Here is a 20901-nt window from a genome sequence, read left to right as displayed (position 1 = left end):
GACACGGGCAAGACAGAGCTGGGTCCCTATGAACAGCACAGGAAGGGCAGCTGTGGACGAGACACGCCACAGAGACTGCGTGTGCTTGTTGCACACAGTGCATTTCAGGAAGTATAATGAAGTGTCAGCCTTCCCAGGAGAGGAACTACTATTACCAAGCATAAAAATACTCCAAATGGCACAGTTTTTAAATGTTTATTTTATCTATTTTTGAGAGAGAGAGTGGGAGCAGAAGAGAGACAGAGAGAGAGGGGGAGACAGAGAATCCCAAGCAGGCTCCACACTCTCAGTGCAGAGCCCTACAAGGGGCTCAAACTCATGACTGTGAGATCATGACCTTCGCTGAAATCAAGAGTCGGACCCTTTAGCTGACCGAGCCTCCCAGGCACACCAGCACCTTTTATGATTACAATCCTTATTCTCAAAATTTATGTTCCCTTCATCTGTGTCTGGGTCCACACTGTATCACAGATGATAGAGAAAAAAAAGGGTCAGAAGTAGAAATACTTTGTAATTAGTGTCATAGGAGTCAATTGTCTGGGCAGAATTAGTCACATGATAAATGGAACCTGACGCAACGTTTCAAAGACATCGAAAAGGCTAGAGGTTTAAGTTGGAAAGGGTGGGTCTCCTCTAGGAGTACAATAAACACCCGGAGAACACATGGAAGTGAACTATAGTGGTGGGCACCATTATATGCTGTTGCCTCTCTCCAAAGATGACGCATCTCTTAGACAATCTAATCAATGCTATAAACCCTTTCCCCAGAAAAATGTCCATGGGCATGTGCATACACACTTCTGCATACAGTTTCATGCAGCTCATGAACCTAAACCCCATCCTTGCTGGTAGACTATAAATTCCATGATGGGTTCCATGATGACTGAGGTCTGGCCCTGAGGCCAGGATATGGGAATTCAAATCCTGCCATTTACTAGCCATGCATTTTGGGCACACTACTTAACCCGTGTGCTTCAGTCACCCTCAACTGTGGCATGGGGGCCGCAACTCTTATATTTCAAGGGTTGTTGTGAAGTTTAAAGTCAAATTGAGAAGATACACTTGATAGCACATTATTTTTCCACAAAAAGTGCAAAAATGATGGCTAAGAAAGCCTTAACTGCAGCTAAAGGAGTATGGACAATATTTTTAACAGTCATTTTAATCACAGGCCATCACATCTATAGGTAAATCAAACAGAGATGATAACGCCTGGGAGAATCAGCCTTCAGGGACCACCTCAGCAGCTCCCCCCACTTCTGCTGGGACGGCTGTGAAGGACAGAAATGAAAGGTAAGTAGGTGGCATTGCTGTCCTTCAGGTGACTCTTGGCTTCAAGGGTGAAATGAAGCAATGCCATTCGTAAGCTGTGTCCACAAGAAAGATGCAAAGAAAACCTGATTTTGCAAAACAACAGCAACAACAACACAACAGCAAAACTGCAACAAAAATGGCTAAGCCCATAGAACTGGAGTATTTCATAGGGGCCTTTGCACAATGGCAATTAGACACATACTTGATATCCCTATGTTCTTTCCTCCATCCTCTACAGACGCCTTCTCTCACTTCCAATTCACTGCATCCCATTTTTGCTTTATTTTGCATTTCATCTGCTCCAGGAAACCATAACTTACCATCTACCCCGTATCCTCCCGCGGCATAGCGCCCTTATATTCCATCTAATGACTTTTGCTGACACGTATGTGGATTGTTTTGATATCCCTGGATTCCCGAATTAAAACGTAATGCTCTTGAGGGTGGATACTGTGTCTAATCTTTACTACGTACCCCTAAGCATTGTGTCCAAGGGTGGTGGCAGACTGTCTCCATACACAGCTGGGATCTTTATCTCCAAATGTTATAATGTATAGTTATGTAAGAAGCTACTCCAGTACGACAGGCTGTTCCCACCTTAAAAAGCTTAAAGACCTGAATCACACTTAGGTCGTAAGGTATCAGCACCAGAATAAACAAGCTAAATGGGCCCTAGAGAGGTCAGAGCCACAATACGATCACTTACATGTTCCAACTGATCACTAAAAGCTAAAGAAGAAACTAAACTGGTAAGACTAATGTGACATGAGGAAGGCGCCTGGCCAGCCACTTGCCCTTGGGGGCCCGTGCAGACTACTTTCTATGTCCACAAAACCACCTGTGGGTTGATAGACCCAGAACAGTCCTTACTTCTTGCTTCCTCCTATTGTTCTTTGCCACCAGGCCTGCTTGAAAATAAAGTGCCCTTGTTATAGGCTGCCCCCCAAAACCCTGCAGTGTTCTGTTTCTATGTCCTTCCTGGCATTCTTCCTTGTGTGCATCATATTCTGATCACGGGCCTTCTCTTCTATCCCACTCTTTTCTCCCCGACATGATTCTTCCCCCCAAAACACCAATTCACAGCACGACGCTTCCCCAGAGGTGTGAGGAAACGGGGCAAGATGGCCCCTCATCTGCTTAAAAGGATGTGTCCGGAAACGTACTGCCTCTCTGCTCAAGCAGCAACTATGGGTATACCAGGCCCAGCGCTGACTCATCCTGAACGTCACTGGCACGAGCAATGAGGCCACAATGCCTGGACCTTCAGACCCATAACAATCATAACAAGAAACATAATAATCATAATATACCATATACCATAATACCATATGCCATAATAATCATAACATAAAAAGCATATGACCCATTTCAAGCCAGCTTTTGGAGAGCAGAATAAACGGAGATTGTTAACAATTTCAGACAGAAGAAATTCAAGGTTCCATCAAGGTACCCAAAATGTGGAGCCACAGACTACAACCCAAATTTAATTGAATTTGCTCTAAGAGGAAAGAAGGTCAATTAAGTAACATTGTCTATACTCCTCGTTTACACCTCCACGTTTGCTTTTCAACCACTTCAGCCCCCTACTCCACAGAAACTCCCACCACCAAGGCCACAAGTGATCTCCTCATTATACAGATAACATTAGCGAAGTGCTTACTACAGGTTTCGTTAAAATAGGGCCTATAACACTCTGCATAACAATGACCTGGGATGTTGTGAAAAATTAAGATTTCTGAGTCTCAGACCCAGAAAAAAAAGCTAACCGACCCAGGAAAAATATCTTTTAAATATCTTCTAAAAATGAATGCAGAGTAAAACCATTCTCAGGTAAACAAAAACTGACAGAATTCATTATAAACAAACATGCTCTTCAAGAAATGCTAAGGCAAGTTCTTCAGGCTGAAAGGCAATCACACCAGATAATAAATAGGGTTCCAAGAAGGATAAATATCACTGAAAATGGTAAATATGTGGTAACTATAAGAGACTCCGTGTTTGATCTTCTTCTCTTAGCTTCATTAGAAAGCATATGATTATTTAGTGCAAAAGGAAAAGGAATGCACTGTGGGTTTCTAAAATACATAGAGTAAATATGACAACGACAATACAATGGTTAGGGTGATGGGTAATTGAAACTGTACTGTTGCAAATTTTCTGTTTTATATTTCACATGAGGGAGTACAGTGTTAACTTTCAGTATAATGTGAAATGTTAAAGGTGCAGATTTTAATTCCCAGAACAATATTCTCAAAGGGTGGTCCCCTGACCAGCAGCATTGGCATCGCCTGGGAACTTGTTAAAAATGCACCTCCCAGGACACCACCCACCCACTGAACAAGGAATTGTGCGGTGGTGCCCGGTGATCTGTGTTGTAACAAGCCCTCCAGGTGATTCAGGTGCACATGAAGTTTCAGAATTGCTTTTCTAGAGCTGCCTGTTAAACAATAATGCAAAAAGACATAGTGAAAAAGAATAATTAATAGAATGGAATAGAGTAAACAGAACAGTTAAGATGGAATACGAAAAAATATTTTTTTTAAATTTTTTTTTAACATTTATTTATTTTTGAGACAGAGAGAGACAGAGCATGAACGGGGGAGGGTCAGAGAGAGAGGGAGACACAGAATCTGAAACAGGCTCCAGGCTCTGAGCCATCAGCACAGAGCCTGACGCAGGGCTTGAACTCACGAACTGCGAGATCATGACCTGAGCCGAAGTCGGACGCTTAACCGACTGAGCCACCCAGGTGCCCCACGAAAAAATAATTTAAAGAAGGCAAAAATGAGGAATAGAAGGGAACACAGAAAGCAAAAAAGAAAAATGGGGACAAATAGCAAAATGGCAGGATTAATCCAACAATACCAACAATTTCCTTAAGTGTAAGTGGACTAGAATCTTCTGTTAAAGGCAAAGATTAGTAGGCTGGGGGAAGAAAAGCAAGATTCAACTATATTCTGTATGCAAAAAACTCATCTTAAATACAGAGGCACACGGGGTGCCTCGGTGGCTTGGGTGTCTGACTTCACCTCAGGTCATGATCTCGTGATCCATGAGTCAAGCCCTACATCGGGCTCACTGCTGTCAGCACACAGCAGCCCACTTAGGATGCTCTGTCCCCTTCCCTCTCTGTCCCACCCTGCTCATGCTCTCTCTTTCAAAAATAAACAAACATTGGGGCGCCTGGGTGGCGCAGTCGGTTAAGCGTCCGACTTCAGCCAGGTCACGATCTCGCGGTCCGTGAGTTCGAGCCCCGCGTCAGGCTCTGGGCTGATGGCTCGGAGCCTGGAGCCTGTTTCCGATTCTGTGTCTCCCTCTCTCTCTGCCCCTCCCCCGTTCATGCTCTGTCTCTCTCTGTCCCAAAAATAAATAAAAAACCGTTGAAAAAAAAAATTAAAAAACAAAAATAAACAAACATTAAAAATAAGGCAGTAATAGGTTGAAAGTAAAAGGACAGAAAAAGATACACCATGCAAACACTACATGTATTAAAACTGGAGCAGCTATGTTGATATGTAACAAAGCAGACTTCAAGGTAAGAGCCCTCTGTAAATAAAATGGTAGGTATGTTATAATGACGGAAGGTCAAACATCACACATACTTAACAATTATACGTGCATGTGCCTACCAATAGTTTGAAAATGCATGAACAAAAGCTGTTAGAACTGAAGAGAAAAAAAGACAAATTTATGAAACCGGTTAGATAATAACACGTCTCTCTTGTTAATTGGCAGAACAACAAGACAAAAAAAAAAAATGAGTAAGGAGACAAAAGATATGAGCGACACCACCAACCCCCTTGCCCTAGTTGACAATCATAGACACTGCACCCAGCGACTGTAGAATACACATTTTTTTCAACAGCACAAGTGACATCAGGGCAGACCATATGCTGAGCCTCAAACGAGTCTCCATAAATTTCAAAATACGAAAATCTTACAGACTTTCTTTAACAAATGATCTCCACATGCAAAAAGGAAAACAGAACAAAAACTTCTGGACACAGACCTTGTACCCTTCACAAAAATCAACTCCAAATGGATCATGGACTTAAATGTAAAATACAAAACTCCTAGAAGATAACATAAGAGAAAATTTAGAGGACCTTGAACGTAGCGCTGCCTTTTTAGATACAATTCCAAAGATATGATCCACAAAAAAAATTGATAAGCTGGACTTCATTAAAATTAAAAACATCTGTTGTGCAAAACTCAGTATCAAGAGATTAGAACACAAGCCAAGCCTCAGAGGAAAACATTTGCAAAAGACACATATGACAAAGGACTGCTATCCAAAATATACAAAGAACTCTTAAAATTCAACAATAAGAAAACATACAACCCAACTAAAAAATGAGCCAAAGATCTTGACCCCTCACCAAAGAAGATATATAGAGGCAAATAAGCATCTGAAAAGATGCTCCACATCGTATGTCATCAGGAAGATGCAAATTAAAACAAAATTGAGATACCACTACGCATCTATTAGAACAGTCAAAATCTGGAACACTGACCACACCATACGCTGACAAGGATGTAGGATGAACAGGAAGTCTCATGTATTGCCAGTGGAAATGCAAAATGGTACAGCCACTTTGGAAGACATTTGGTGATTTTTTGCAAAACTAAATATGCGATACCATAAGACCCAGAAATTGTGTTCCTTGATGTTTAAAACTTATGTCCACACAAAAATGAGTGAAAAACATCCATGCACATGAATGGTTGTAGCACTTGTTTTCATAATTGCCAAAACCTGGAAGCAATCAAAATCTCCTCAGTCGGTGAATGGATAAACTGTGGTGCATCCAAACAATTAAATATTATTCAGCAATAAAAGAAATGAAATATAAGATCATGAAGAGACATACAAAAACTTTAAATGCATATCACTAAGTAAAATAAGCCATCTGAAAAGGCTATATAATGTATGAATCCAACCATATGACATTCTAGAAAAGGCAAAAACAATGGACATGATAAAAAGATCAGGAGTTTCCCAGGGTTGAGTTTGGATGTGGGGGAAAAGACAAATAGGCGGAGTGTAGAGGATTTTTAGGGCAGTGAAAATACTCTGTAAAATATTATAGTGATATGTCATTATACATTTGTCAAAACCCATAGAATGTACAACACCTAAGGTGTAAAGCCTAAGGTGAACTATGGATTTGGGGTTATTACAATGTGCCAATGTAGATTCATCCTTGATAAAAAAAAAAAAAAATGTAGCATTCTGGTGAGTGATGTTGATAATGGGGAGACTCTGCATGTGTGAGGACAGAGGGCATATGGGAAATCTCTGTACCTCTCTTTCAATTTTATTGTCAACATAAAATTGACCTAAAAAGGAGTCTTTTTCAAAATCTTACAGTCTTTTTTACCAAAACCAAATTCAATTAACAATAAGATAGGTAGAAAACTCCATGTATGTATAAATTAAGCAATAAACACAACTAATTAGCTCATGGATCAAAGAAGACATTACCAGATGAATTAGCAAACACATTTTTAATGTAAGCTCAAAATTTGTGGAATGAAATTACCACAGTACAGTGCTTAGAAATGAACTTATGGTTTTAAATAGGTAGACAAGAAAGGAAGATTACGTACAAATCCCGCACGTGCACCATAGCACCCTCTACCGCCACGTGGACCAGCCTTTGGAATTGGAAATAACCAGTAGAGTTCTCTGCTTCAAAATAGTTCCCTCAACATGTTTCAGAATACCTGGAAATGATACCAGATTTAATTAGAAAATACAACATCTTTAATTAGAAAACACATCTTAAGCTTTTATGTCCTCAGTTCTTTTTTTTTTAATTTTTTTTTAACATTTATTTATTTTTGAGACAGAGAGAGACAGAGCATGAATGGGGGAGGGTCAGAGAGAGAGGGAGACACAGAATCCGAAACAGGCTCCAGGCTCTGAGCTGTCAGCACAGAGCCCGACGCGGGGCTCGAACTCACACACCATGAGATAGTGACCTGAGCCGAAGTCGGACGCTTAACCAACTGAGCCACCCAGGCGCCCCTGTCCTCAGTTCTTAAAAGAAATGTATCACAAGGACAAGATTTAGTACAATATGTCCCTAGAAAAAGCAAAGAAGCAAGGCTGGAGAAATAAATATTAAAGACGGAGACAGTGGAAGAATGGGGAACACAAATGATAAACATCACATGCTTCATGATTTTGCCTACATGGAAGTGTACAAATAGTCACATTCCAAACAGGGATGATAAGCTCAAAACTCAAACAGGATGTCCACGTAGAAGGCAAATTGATAGTAAATCCTACACCGCTAATAAACACGAAGATAATCTACAACTTGATTCCAATACTACCACCTAATCCTAAATGATAAACCTGATAAAGTGTTTGTATGTGTAAGCTGGAAAGATCTTCGGACTAAAATATAACCAAGATAAAATATAGCCAAGATAAACCAAATATAAACCAAGAAAGGACCTCAGACTGCCACCAAAGACTACACAGTGCTGTGATGGGTAAATCGGGTAACAGGGCAGAACAATGGCAGGTCATTGAATGTGGGGATCCTTTGTAAACCAGTTTGTGTATAAAGCTATGGGGTCATTGTCCCCTCTTCCGTTATCCTCTGCTGAGACACCTCCTAGGAGATGGTGCGACAGCTGCTGCTTTAGAGGGATGTGGGGAACGGGAACCGAGCGTTTGCACCCATCTGGCAACTCCTGGAGGTCTCCTCAAAGGCCTGGTGCACAGAACTCAGGCCCTGCTGACACCCGCCCGCGCAGTCCCCTGGACTACGGTCGAGGCCTCCACTGGCGCCATTTCTCTCACTTATTGAAACGAAGTTCACTGGTTGGTCGTGGACGCAAGGAGCCACAGTCAGGGAGATGAGCAACTCATTCTACTCAGAAGCAAATAGGTGACCACAGTCAAGAAGGGATGTAGAAGTGGATAAGGGAGGTCGGGAGTCCCAAACAGGACATTAGGTGAAATGGATCATGGCCAAAGGCACCGACCCACTCTCCCAGCCAGTCCTGATGAAGGACCCCACCACCACCCTACTGAGAAGAAGGGGCAATGCCAGAATCATACCTGGTCCGTACAGTGCTTATAATTTACAACGTTTGTTTATGCTGCCTGGTAACCACACAGCTCACTCGCCTCAAGTTATCGTCAGGCATCGCTGAAGAGATATACTTGGCCAGGGTCAACCCAACCAGAGTTTGCAATTCGTACCTGAGTACTAAACTTGAGAGCAGGCAGGCAGCATCTTTGACAGGATGGCTCAGGGCCAGGGGCCGTGTTCCTGGGTGTGCCCACTGGCATAGGCATCCCACCATCAAACTGACCAGCAGATCAACTCTCTGTTGACCCTGCAGAACCCCTTGTGGGCAGGCCGACAGCAGCAGGCGTAGTTCAGGAAGGATGGAGAGCTCTGTCCATAAAACACGGCAGACAGTCCTGTCATGACAGAACACCTCTGTGTCGTCAGCACTGTTGTTCACATCAATCTGGAGAAAACAGCATTAGCCCGGGGGATATGAGCAATACACCCTAACTTTAACTTACACAGTAATTGGATGGTACAAATCATAGCATTATCCTGAATTTTCCTTTGAAATATTTCAAGTGCCTTTACATGTCTTTGTGATATTGCTGACATATGAAGAAAAGGTAAATGCTAATATCCAGGTCTGGATGGGGATGTGGGCAAAGGATTAGCAAAATCTTTCCCCCTGGGGGCACCTGGGTGGCTTAGTCAGTTGAGTGTCCAGATTTGGCTCAGGTCATGATCTCACTGTTCATGGGTTGGAGCCCCACATCAGGCTCTGTGCTGAGAGCTCAGAGCCTGGAGCCTGCTTCGGATTCCGTGTCTCCCTCTCTCTCTGCCCCTCCCCTGCTCGTGCTGTCTCTCTCTCAAAAATCAACAAATATTTTTAAAAAAAATTTTTTTAATAAAAAAAAAATCTTTCTCTTCTGTAAAAGAATTCGACCTGTGGTTAACTTCTAGGCCCTGTTGTCCTGGACTATGTAACTGTCACTGATGATAGAAACAGCCTGATTGATAACTGCACCAAGACCGGAAACATGTGAACACCTGACAGGAAGCCACATGCTTGGGCTTCCCTCTGTGCAATGATCTTGCCGGTGCGTGCATTTGTGGGGACCCTGGAAACTACAGGAATGGCTCCTGTGAGGAATGATGCTCCATAGTCAGGGCTCCCCCCACACCTGCGCATGAAACTCAACCCTTTGCACCTGAGCCATCAGCTGGGGCAGAAAGACTAGCTCCTTATGACTGGTGGGCAGACCGCGGAGTGCCCAACAAGAGGAAAGCGGGCAGACCTCAGAGTGCCCAGCCAACACTTTCTGTCCCCTGCACTACACATGTCTGAGCAGACTCATGCCTTGAGAGTTTGACAGTTGATTCAGCTCCATAAAGACACCCTGGTGGTGTTGTATCAAGGCATTAAACTATCTGGTTCATACCAAGCAGGAATTCACATTCACGCCAGTGGTGGTTTCCAAGATGTCTACCTATTTTATTAATTTTTTTAATGTTTATTTTTGAGAGAGAGAGAGAGAGAGAGAGACAAAGCATGAGTGGGGGAAGGGGCAGAGAGAGAGGGAGACACAGAATCTGAAACAGGCTCCAGGCTCCGAGCTGTCAGCACAGAGCCCAACACAGCGCTTGAACTCACAAACCGCGAGATCAAGACCTGAGCTGAAGTCGGATGCTTCACCGACTGAATCACCCAGGTGCCCCATACCTATTTTAAAAGCAACTGTCCAGGGGCGACTGGGTGGCTCAGTGAGTTGAGCTTCTGACTCTTAATTTTAGCTCAGGTCATGATCTCATGGTCGTAGGATCGAGCTCCACGTCGGGCTCCACACTGGGCATGAAGCCTGCTTAAGATTCTCTCTCTCTTTCTCTCTCTCTCTCTCTCTCTCTCTGCCCCTTCCCCCCACTTAGTCAATCAATCAAAGCAACTTTGCAGCAAACACAGATCAAAAATGTCTAAGCCACTAAGCTCTCAAGTAGCTGGGTGTGCATATACAAAAAAAAAAAAAAATTCAGCTCAGAAATATCCTGTGGGACCATGCTGAAGATTTACTGTATCCCGGGAGATTCAAAGGACACTGCAGGGAGAAGAGTCAGCCTCGTCATTTGAAGCTTAATGCTCGATCCAAGCGGAGAAGCCAGGCGTGAGACGTACCCCAGGTGTGTCATTTGCAGCACCCAAAAATTGCAGAGTTGAGTTACTCTGGCCCAACTGCCTGCATTTCGTTTCTGCTGATGTTTCATTTCAGTCTCACGAGGTGATAGAAAGAGCCTGAGCAAGAAGTGAAAATACCTGCCCGGGCAGGCGCCTTATGTTACATGTGTGGCACAGTCACATCCAATAAATATTTGTTGAATGAAGAAATGAACGAACCTTTCTGAACCCTCAGCTTCTTCCTCTGTAGAGCGAAAATATCTACCTCACCTATCTTGGAGAATTGTTTTCAAGTGAGGTAATGCACGCGAGAGCTCTTCAAAAACCGCATAGCACTGAACAATTAATAGTATAAAGACATAATTAACAGGCTCCTTTCATTACTGAGTTCTTTTTTTTTTAATTTTTTTTTTAATGTTTTATTTGTTTTTGAGACAGAGAGACAGAGCATGAACAGGGGAGGGGCAGAGAGAGAGGGAGACACAGAATCGAAACAGGATCCAGGCTCTGAGCGGTCAGCACAGAGCCCGACGCGGGGCTCGAACCCACAGACCGTGAGATCATGACCTGAGCCGAAGTCGGACACTCAACCGACTCAGCCACCCAGGTGCCCCCTGAGTTCTATGAGAAAGGTACATCTTGAGACAGATCTCGACATTTACGGCCCACATAGTTCTCCGGTGGAAAAGAGCTTAGAGCTAGTGTCAATGTCAAGCACAGTGGACATGTGGGCTTAGTAGAAATGGATTCTTTACTGTAGTGTCATTGTTGCCTGTCGAGTACGTGAAGCTCCAGGAGGTTTACATTTCGACTCCATCTTCCAAGGTACGCCTGCTAGATCTCTCAAGGCTTAGACTGTTCACTCAGCACAAGTCACTCCTTACACCACACTGAATTCCACAGACTTAGGTGTTAACCTACTGCAGGATACGGTTTCTTAATCACACCCAAAAGAATTTTACAGCGGTGCCACACCCATGTCAATGTCTCTTCTCTGCCAGGGTCCCATGCAGGTCCCACGGCAGGCACGTCCAGAGCCACACACACCTACGGAGACTCAGTAAACGTTCATTGAGTGAATGCAATGGGTGAGTCATCCAATGAAAAGGTGACAAGGGCCTAAATAAAGTCATTGAAAAGACAGAGAACAGAGATACAAGAGAATCAGAAGAGAGAATTGAGATAGTGGCTTCTGAGGGCCATGGGGTGCCTAAGGATAAGGAGGTTTCACGTCAGTGACTGGAAGATTGTCTGGGCCGTTAGCCGAGACAGAGAACTCAAAAGGAAGGGTGGAAGGGGGGAAGTTCTCAAACAACTTTTCTTACAGTATTTATTTATCACCATGCTTTTACTTTTCTCCCTTCCCCCTTCCCTTGCAATGTAATGAAATTTAGCATTATAAACAATGCTTCCTTTTTCCCTAGCTCAACTAGAAAAGTGACACACTAGGTACAGACTGAATCAAACTCTTTTGCTCTCCATTTGTCACAGGATACTATTTCTCCTGTTCCAGGAGGTAAATGATGGCTTCCAAGTTTGTAATGACACGCTAGAAAGGATATTACAGTTTGGTGCCGGCCAAATACAAGGGTGTTAGTTATGGGTGATTGATGCTAAGCTGCTTTTCTGACACCAGCTGGGACAGAAACAGGTCAAAGATAGAACCCACGTCATCTCCCTTAAGACTCAGACGGATGTTGATCCTTCCAGGTGCTTAAGATTACACGGTTGATTCTTGTAACTGTGCAAAGTTTCTTGTTAAACATTAAAAAGAGAAACAGTGGGACACTAACTTGTTTCATCAGTTAAGATAGAGGATTCCATCTGCCTGGATCATTTCAGCTATGGAGCTTTGACACGGGTGCCTTGGAAGATAAAATAGCTTAGACTTTGGGTCAAAGTCTTACCACTGGGCCCAGATAGGGCCAAAGGCCCTATTGAACCAAAGGCTGAAGGTAGGTCAGATTCTGCAAATAACATGGCTTGGCTCTCAGAAATTTTCTTGAATAAGAGAGTAACTGTTTAGTAGATTGACAACTGTGTCCGGGTCCTCTTTGGTCACCATGAAGATAATGCTTGAGAAACCTGGATCCGCAGATGTGGAGAATGAGAGCTGAGAGAAGTTCTAAAATGGACAAGCTCAGGGTCTGCTTGCTTCCCTCCCAATTCTTTGTTGATTTGCTATAAAAACATGAAACCCCTGAACCTTCTACCTGGCCACAAAATAGAAATTATAAGTGAGTAGCCCTGTTTGTGGAGACCAGAACAGCTGGTTATTATACGTACCAGAACGTGTACTCAACAGACCAGACATAGAGATAGGGGTGAGAAGAGGTAAATCAAAGAAAGATGAGGGAGGCTAAAAGTCAAAGAGCTTAATGTTTTCACATTCATTCATTCACTCACTTATTCATGCAATATAGCCAATTTAGTGTGTTAGGCCTAGAACATAGTGAATGAATGTTGAACTATTTGTTGAATGAATGAAAAAGAAAATTACTACAGGAAGCAATGTAATAAATGACACATTTATTGGGGCACCTGGGTGGCTCAGTTGGTTCAGCGTCTGACTCTTTTTTAAAAAAAAATTTTTTTTTAACGTTTATTTATTTTTGAGACAGAGAGAGACAGAGCATGAAAGGGGGAGGGTCAGAGAGAGAGGGAGACACAGAATCTGAAAGAGGCTCCAGGCTCTGAGCTGTCAGCACAGAGCTCGACGAGGGGCTCGAACTCACGGACCGTGAGATCATGACCCGAGCTGAAATCGGCCGCTTAACCGACTGAGCTACCCAGACGCCCCATTAAGCGTCTGACTCTTGATCTCAGCTCAGGTCATGATCTCAAGTTTCGTTGAGTTCAAGCCCAACATCAGGCTCTGTGCTAATGGTGTGGAGCCTGCTTGGGATTCTGTCTCTCCTTTTCTCTGCCCCTCCCCTGCTTGTGCTCTCCTCTCTCTCTCTCTCAAAATAAATAAATAACACCCCCCCCCCAAATTTAAAAACACATTTGTTAAGACAATCAACTGCTTAAATATTTTAATGTTTTGTTGTAAGTAAATGCTATTAGCTACAGGATATGATTTTGTTAATTAATGTAAGGTCTTTTTTTATTTTTTTTTTATTTTTAAAAAAAAATTTTTTTTTCAACGTTTTTTATTTATTTTTGGGACAGAGAGAGACAGAGCATGAATGGGGGAGGGGCAGAGAGAGAGGGAGACACAGAATCGGAAACAGGCTCCAGGCTCCGAGCCATCAGCCCAGAGCCTGACGCGGGGCTCGAACTCACGGACCGCGAGATCGTGACCTGGCTGAAGTCGGATGCTTAACCGACTGCGCCACCCAGGCGCCCCAATTAATGTAAGGTCTTAAGCTAAAGAACAAAAGGGCTTTCTTTTCCTTTTTAATTAATACACTTTATTTTTTAGGGAAATTTTAGGTGTACAGAAAAATTGAGTGGAAAGAAAAGAGAGTTCCCAAATACCCCTTGTTCCCCATATACAGTTTCCCCTATTATTAACATCTTGCTTTAGTGTAGAATGTTGGTTAAAATCAGGGAACATCAACTGACACATCGTTATCACCCAAAGTCCACAGTTCACATCAGGGCTCACTCTTGGTGTTCCATCGGGTGAGTTTGGACAAATGTATAATGACATGTATCCACCATTACAGTATCGTATAGAATACTTTCACTGCCCTAAAACTCCCCTGTGCTGCACCTACCTATTCGTCCTTTCCTCTCCCCAAACCCCTGGCAACCGCTGACCTTTCTACTGTCCCCATAGTTTTGCCTTTTCTAGAATGTCCTATTGTTTAGAATCATACAGTATGTAGCCTTTTCAGGTCGGCTTCTTTCACTTTGCAATATGCACTTAAGCTTCCTCCATCTCTTCTCATGACTTTTCATCTCTTTTTAGCACTAAATAATATTCCCTTGTCCGGATACACCATGTTTGTTTGTTCATTCACCTACTGAAGGACATCTTGGTTGCTTCCAAGTTTTGACAGTTATGAATAAAAATGCTATAAACATCTGTGCATAGGTTTTTGTGTAAACGTAGGTTTTCAGCTCTTCTGGGTAAATGCCAAGGAGCACAATTGCTACATTGTACGGTAAGACAATGTTTAGTTTTGTAAGAATCTGCCAAACTGTCTTCCAAAGTGGCTGCACCGTTTTGCATTCCCACCAGCAATGAGTGAGAGTTCCTATTGCCCCATATCCTTGCCAGTGTTTGGTCCTTTCATTCTTTTGGGTTCTAGCCGTTCTAATAGGCGTGTAGAGGTATCTCACTGTTGTTTTAATTTACATTTCCTGATGACAGATGATGTGGGGTATCATTCCAAATCCATATTTGCCATCTACATATCTTCTCTGGTGAGGTGCCTTGTTTAGATCTTTTGCCCATTTATTAAACTGAGTTTTTGTTTTCTAATTGTTGAGTTTTAAGAGCCCTTTGCATATTTTGTGTACAGCCCTTTTTCAGATATGTGCTTTGCAAATATTTTCTCCAAATTTGTGGCTTGTCTTTTTATTACCTTAAAAGCATCTTCTGTAGAGTAAAAGTTTTTTATTTTAATGAAGCCCAACGCACCAATTTTTTCTTTCATGGATTCTGCTTTCAGTGCTGTATCTAAAAAGTCATCATTGGGGGCGCCTGGGTGGCTCAGTCGGTTAAGCATCCGACTTCAGCTCAGGTCACAATCTCGCGGTCCGCGAGCTCGAGCCCTGCGTCCGGCCCTGGGCTGATGGCTCAGAGCCTGGAGCCTGCTTCCGATTCTGTGTCTCCCTCTCTCTCTGCCCCTCCCCCGTTCATGCTCTGTCTCTCTCTGTCTCAAGAATAAATAAATGTTAAAAAAAAAAATTAAATAAATAAATAAATAAATAAAAAATAAAAAGTCATCATCAAGCCTAAGATTTCCTCTAGATTATCTCCTACGCTATCTTCTTAAAATTTTAAAATCTGGGGGTTTACATTCACATTTTACATGATCCATTTTGAATTAAATTTTGTGAAATGTGTAAGGTCTCTCTATGTATATGTATATATATATATATATATATATATATATATATATATGCATGTGGATGTCCAGTCGTTCCAGCACCATTTATCAAAGAGAATATATTTTTTTCCATTGAACTGTCTTTGCTCCTTCATCAAAAATCAGCTCACTATGTTTGTATGGGTCTGTTTCTAGGCTCTCTATTCTGTTACATTGATCTATATTTCTCTTCTTTTGTCAATACCACACCGTCCTGATGACTGTAGTTTTATGGGAAGTCTTGAGGTTGAAAAGTGTCAATATTCCAGCTTTGTTCCTCTTCAGTGTTGTGTTATCTATTCTGGGTCTTTTGCCTTTCTGCTCTTCTGCTTGATATAAACGTTGGAATCAGCTTGATGACAGATCCACACGTTGCTGACATTCTGATAGGGGTAGCTTTAAATCTCGAGACCAAGTTGCGAAAAACTGACACCTTAACGATGTTGAGACTTCCTATCCAAGAACACTGTTGTGGGTTGAACTGGGCCCACAAAAAGGATGTGTTGAAGTCCCAACCCTCAGCACTTGTGAATGGGATCTTATTTGGAAGTAGAGTTTTCTAGGTGAAATTAGCTAAGATGAGGATATATAGGATTAGGATAGGCTCCAAATCCAGTGTGACTGGTGTCCGTTTAGAAAAGATAAGAGAAACAGTAGTCACAGAGGAGACAGAGACACACAGGGAAGAAGGCCATGTGATGACAGAGGCAGATAGTGGAGTGATATGGCTGCAAACTAACGGACATCAAGGATTGCTGGCAACACCAGAAGCTAGAAAAAGGCAAGGAAGGATTCTTTCCTAGATCTTTCAGAGGGAGCACAGCCTTGCCAAACACTTAATTTTGAACTTCTAGCCTTCAGAATTGTGGGGGGAAAATTTTCTGTTGTTTTACCCACTCAGTTTGTGGTCATTTGTTACAGCAGCCATAAAAAAACTAATACAAACAAGAAATATCTATTTATTTAGATCTTCTGTGATTTCTTTCATTTCAGAGGTCTGTAGTTTTTCCAATATAGATCTTGTATATATTTTGTTAGATTTGTTCCTAAGTATTTAACTTTTGGTGCTAATATAGTGTTGTCAATTGTGTCCATTGCTGGTATACAGGAAAGCAATTGACTTCTGCATATTACCTTGTATCCTGCAACCTTGCTATTATCCCTTACTCGTTCCAGGAGAATTTTTGTTGTGTCCTTCAGAATTTCTACGTAAATAATAGTGTCATATATAAACTAAGATTTCTTCCTTCCCGATAAAATACATTTTATTTCCTTTTCTTTTGTTTTTAACATTTATTTATTTTTGAGAGAGAGAGACAGAGTGCGAGCAGGGAAGGAGCAGAGAGAGAGGGGGACACAGAATGCGAAGCAGGCTGCAGGCTCTGAGCTGTCAGCCCAGAGCCCGACGCAGGGCTCGAACTCACGAACAGTGAAATCGTGATCTGAACCGAAGTTGGATGCTCAACAGACTGAGCCACCCAGGTGCTCCATTTTATTTCCTTTTCTTGTCTTATTACATTAGCTAAGGCTTTCAATACAATGTTGTTAGTAGGAATAAGAGGGGACACCCTTGCCTTGTTCCTGTTAGGAGAGCATTTAGTTTCTCACCAGTATGATGTTACCTGTAGGGTTTTTGTAGATGTTCTTTATCAAGTTGAAGAGGTTCCTTTCTATGTTTAATTTATTGAGAGTTTTTATCATGAATGGGCCTTGATTTTGACAAATGCTTTTCCACTTCTATTGATATGATCATATGGTTCTTATTCTTTAGCCTGTCGATGTGATGGGTTACATTAATTGATTTTTGAATGTTGTACTAATACTCCTTACTTGGGGTAAACCTCATTTTGTTGTTGTATATAATACTTTTTATACTTTGTTGGATTTGATTTGCTAATATTTGTTGAAAATTTTTATATCTATGTTCATAAGAGGTATTAGTCTGTGGTTTTCCTTTCTTACAATGTCTTTATCAGGATTTGGAATCAGGGTAATGCCAATCTCACAGAATAAGAACATATTCCCTCAGATTCTGGAAGATATTGTACAGAATTTGTATTATTTTTCCTTAAATATTTAGTAGAATTCACCAGTGAAACCATCTAGCTCTTGTGCTTTTAATTTGGAAGCTTCTTAATAATACTGCTTCAATTTATTTAATAGATATAAGCTTATTCAGATTAACTATTTTTCCATATATAAATTTTAGTAGATTGTGACTTAAAAAAATGTTCCATTTTATCTAAATTATCAAATTTGTGGGCATAGACCTTTCCATAGTATATTTTATTATCTTTTTAATGTCCATAGGATCAGTAGTGATAGCCCCTCTTTTATGTCTAAAACAGCAATTCATGTCTTCTCTTTTTTTCTGTTATTTATTTTCTTCTGTTTGATTTAAGTTTATGTTGCTCTTCTTCTTCTAGTTTCCTAAGGTAGAAACTAGAAAATATTGATTTTAGGTCTTTCTTCTTTCCTAATGTATGCATTCAGATAATTTCATTCAGATAAAATGCATTCAGATAAATTTAGATAAATTTCTATCTGAGCAGTGCTTTCACTGCATCCCACAAATTTTGATAACTTGTGTTTTCTTTTTCACTTATTTCAAAAATTTTTAAATTTCTTTTGAAATTTTTTTTGACCCATGTATTCTTTAGATGCGTTGTTTAATCTGCAAATATTTTGGTATTTTCTGGCTATTATTCGGTTATTGATTCCTTATTCAATTCCATTGTAGTGTGAGAGCAAACTTTGTATGATTTTTACCCTTTTAAATTTGTTAAGGTATATTTTATAGCCTAGAATGTGATCTATTTTGTTGAATGTTCCATGCGAGCTTGAGAAGAATGTGTATTTTGCTGTGAATGTTCTATAGAGGTCAGTTAGATCCAGTTGATTGGTGATGCTGCTGAATTCAGTTGGGTTCTTACCAGTTTTGTGCCTGTTGGATCTGTCCATTCCTGATATGTTACCAAGTATGATAGTGGATTCATCTATTTCTTACAGTTTCATGGTTTTGCCTCACATAATTTGATGCTCTGTTGTTAGGTGCATATACGTTAAGAATTGTTACATCTTCTTAGATTATTGACCCTTTTACCATTATGTAATGCCTCTTTTTATCCCTGATTATTTTTCCTTCATCTGAAGTGTAATTTGTCTGAAATTAATATAGCTATTTCAGTTTTCTTTTGATTTATGTTAACATGGTATATCTTCCTCCATCCCTTTACTTTTAAAATCAAAAGTATCTGTGTCTTTATATTTAAAGTTGGTTTCTTATTTTTTGATCTACTCTGATAGTCTCTGTCTTTTAACTGATCTATTTAGATCATTCACATTTAAGTTGATATTGGTCTAGTGGATTTAATATCTCTCATATTTGTAACTATTTTCTATTCATTGCCCTTGTTTTTGTTTTTGATCTTCCATTCTTTTCCTGTCTTCTCTGATTTTAATTGAGCATTTTATATTATTCCACTTTTCTCCTCTCTTAGCATATCATTTATAATTTTTTTTTACTTTTTTTACAGGTTGCTCTTAAGTGTGCAAATACACTTTCAACTAATATAAATAACCACATCAAATATCCACTTCACTGACAGTTCAGGTACCTTATATCAGAGTATTACTAACTGTTCCCTCTGTCCCTTATAAGATTGTTGTCATACCTTTCACTTATACATAAGCTATAGTAACTAAACAATTGTTGCAATAATTATTTTGAACAAACTATTTTCTGTTAGATCAATTAATAATAATAAAAATAAAAGATCATATTTTCCCTTATTTATGCCTTCTGCAATGCTCTTCCATTCTTTATGTAGATCCAGGTTTCTGACCTATATCATTTTCCTTCTCTATGAAGAATTTATTTTGATATTTCTTGCAAAGAAGACTATTCTTCTAGTTCTGGGTCTGTCACCAAAATGGTCTGGTGACAAATTCTCTCAATTTTTGTCTGAGGAAATCTTTATTTCTTTTACTTTGTTTTTGTTATTTTTCCTCTACTTTAAAATATTTTCATTTTTCATTGTGATAAAATATACAGGATACAAAATTTACAATTTTAACCATTTTTCAGTGTACATTTCAGTGGCATCCAGTATATTCATAATGTAGCTCAACCATTCCTTTCTCTCCCATTCCATATCCAGAAATTTTTCATACTCCCAAACTTAAACTCCATACCCATTAAACAATTAACTCCCCACTCCTCCTCCACCCAGCTCTTGACAACCACCATTCCACCTTTCCACTTTCTCTCTCTATTAATTGGAATGCTCTAGGTGCCTCATAAAATGGGATAAGAAGGTATTTGTATTTTTCCTCACTTTTGAAGAATTTCAAGGATAAAGAATCCCAAGTTGGTAAGTTTTCTTCTTTCAACACTTAAATTCACTCTACCCTCTTCTTTCCTGCACAGTTTCTCAAAAGATGTTTGATGTAATGCTTGTCCTTGTCCCTCTATAAATAAGGTGGTTATTCATCCTCTGGCTTCAATAAAAATTTTTCTCTTTTCATTGATTTTCTGCAGTTTGAATATTCTTTGTATTGATGTAGATTTTTAAGTACTTATCCTGCTTTGTATTCTCTAAGGTTCCTGGATCTGTGGTTTACTCTCTATTATTACTTTTAAGAAATTCTCAGTCATTATTGCTTCAAATACCTCTTCTACTTCTTTCTCTTTCTTCTCCCTCTAGTATTCCCACTACAGGTATGGTACAATTTTTGTAATTGTTTCATAGTTTTGGATATTCTCTTCTTTAGTTTAATTTAATTTTGTTTTTTTCTTCTTGTTTTTTTGGTTTGGGAAGTTTCTATTGACACAGTTTCATGATTCCTTCCTCACCCCTGTCCAGTGTACTTATGCACCCATTCTCCATTTCTCTCTTGCAGTGCTTTCGATCTCTATTATTTTTTTATTTATTTTATTTTATTTTATTTTATTTTATTTTATTTTATTTCATTTTATTTCATTTTATTTATTTTATTTTATTTCTTAGCATTTCCATTTCTCTGCTCACATCACCCATCCGTTCTGCTATGGTGTCCACTTTCCATTAGAGCCCTTAGCATATTAATCAGTTATTTTAAATTCTCAGTCTGTAATTCCAAATCTTTGCCGTATCTGAGTCTGGTTCAGACACTTGCTTTGAATCTCAGACTGCGTTTTGTGCCTTTTAGCTATACCTTATAATTTTGTTGTTGTTGTTGAAAAGCAGATAGGACATAGTGGATAAAAGGAAAAGCATTGGCTCTAGCAGCAACCTTCTGCTCTGTATCTGCTTCTCTCTCCAGTTTGGGAGCAGTGGTTTCTCTGTGACCTCAACTCTCT

The sequence above is a fragment of the Panthera uncia genome (assembly GCF_023721935.1).
Source record: "Panthera uncia isolate 11264 chromosome A1 unlocalized genomic scaffold, Puncia_PCG_1.0 HiC_scaffold_16, whole genome shotgun sequence".
Classification (NCBI taxonomy): Eukaryota; Metazoa; Chordata; class Mammalia; order Carnivora; family Felidae; genus Panthera; species Panthera uncia.
Note: the sequence above shows the minus strand (reverse complement) of the source record.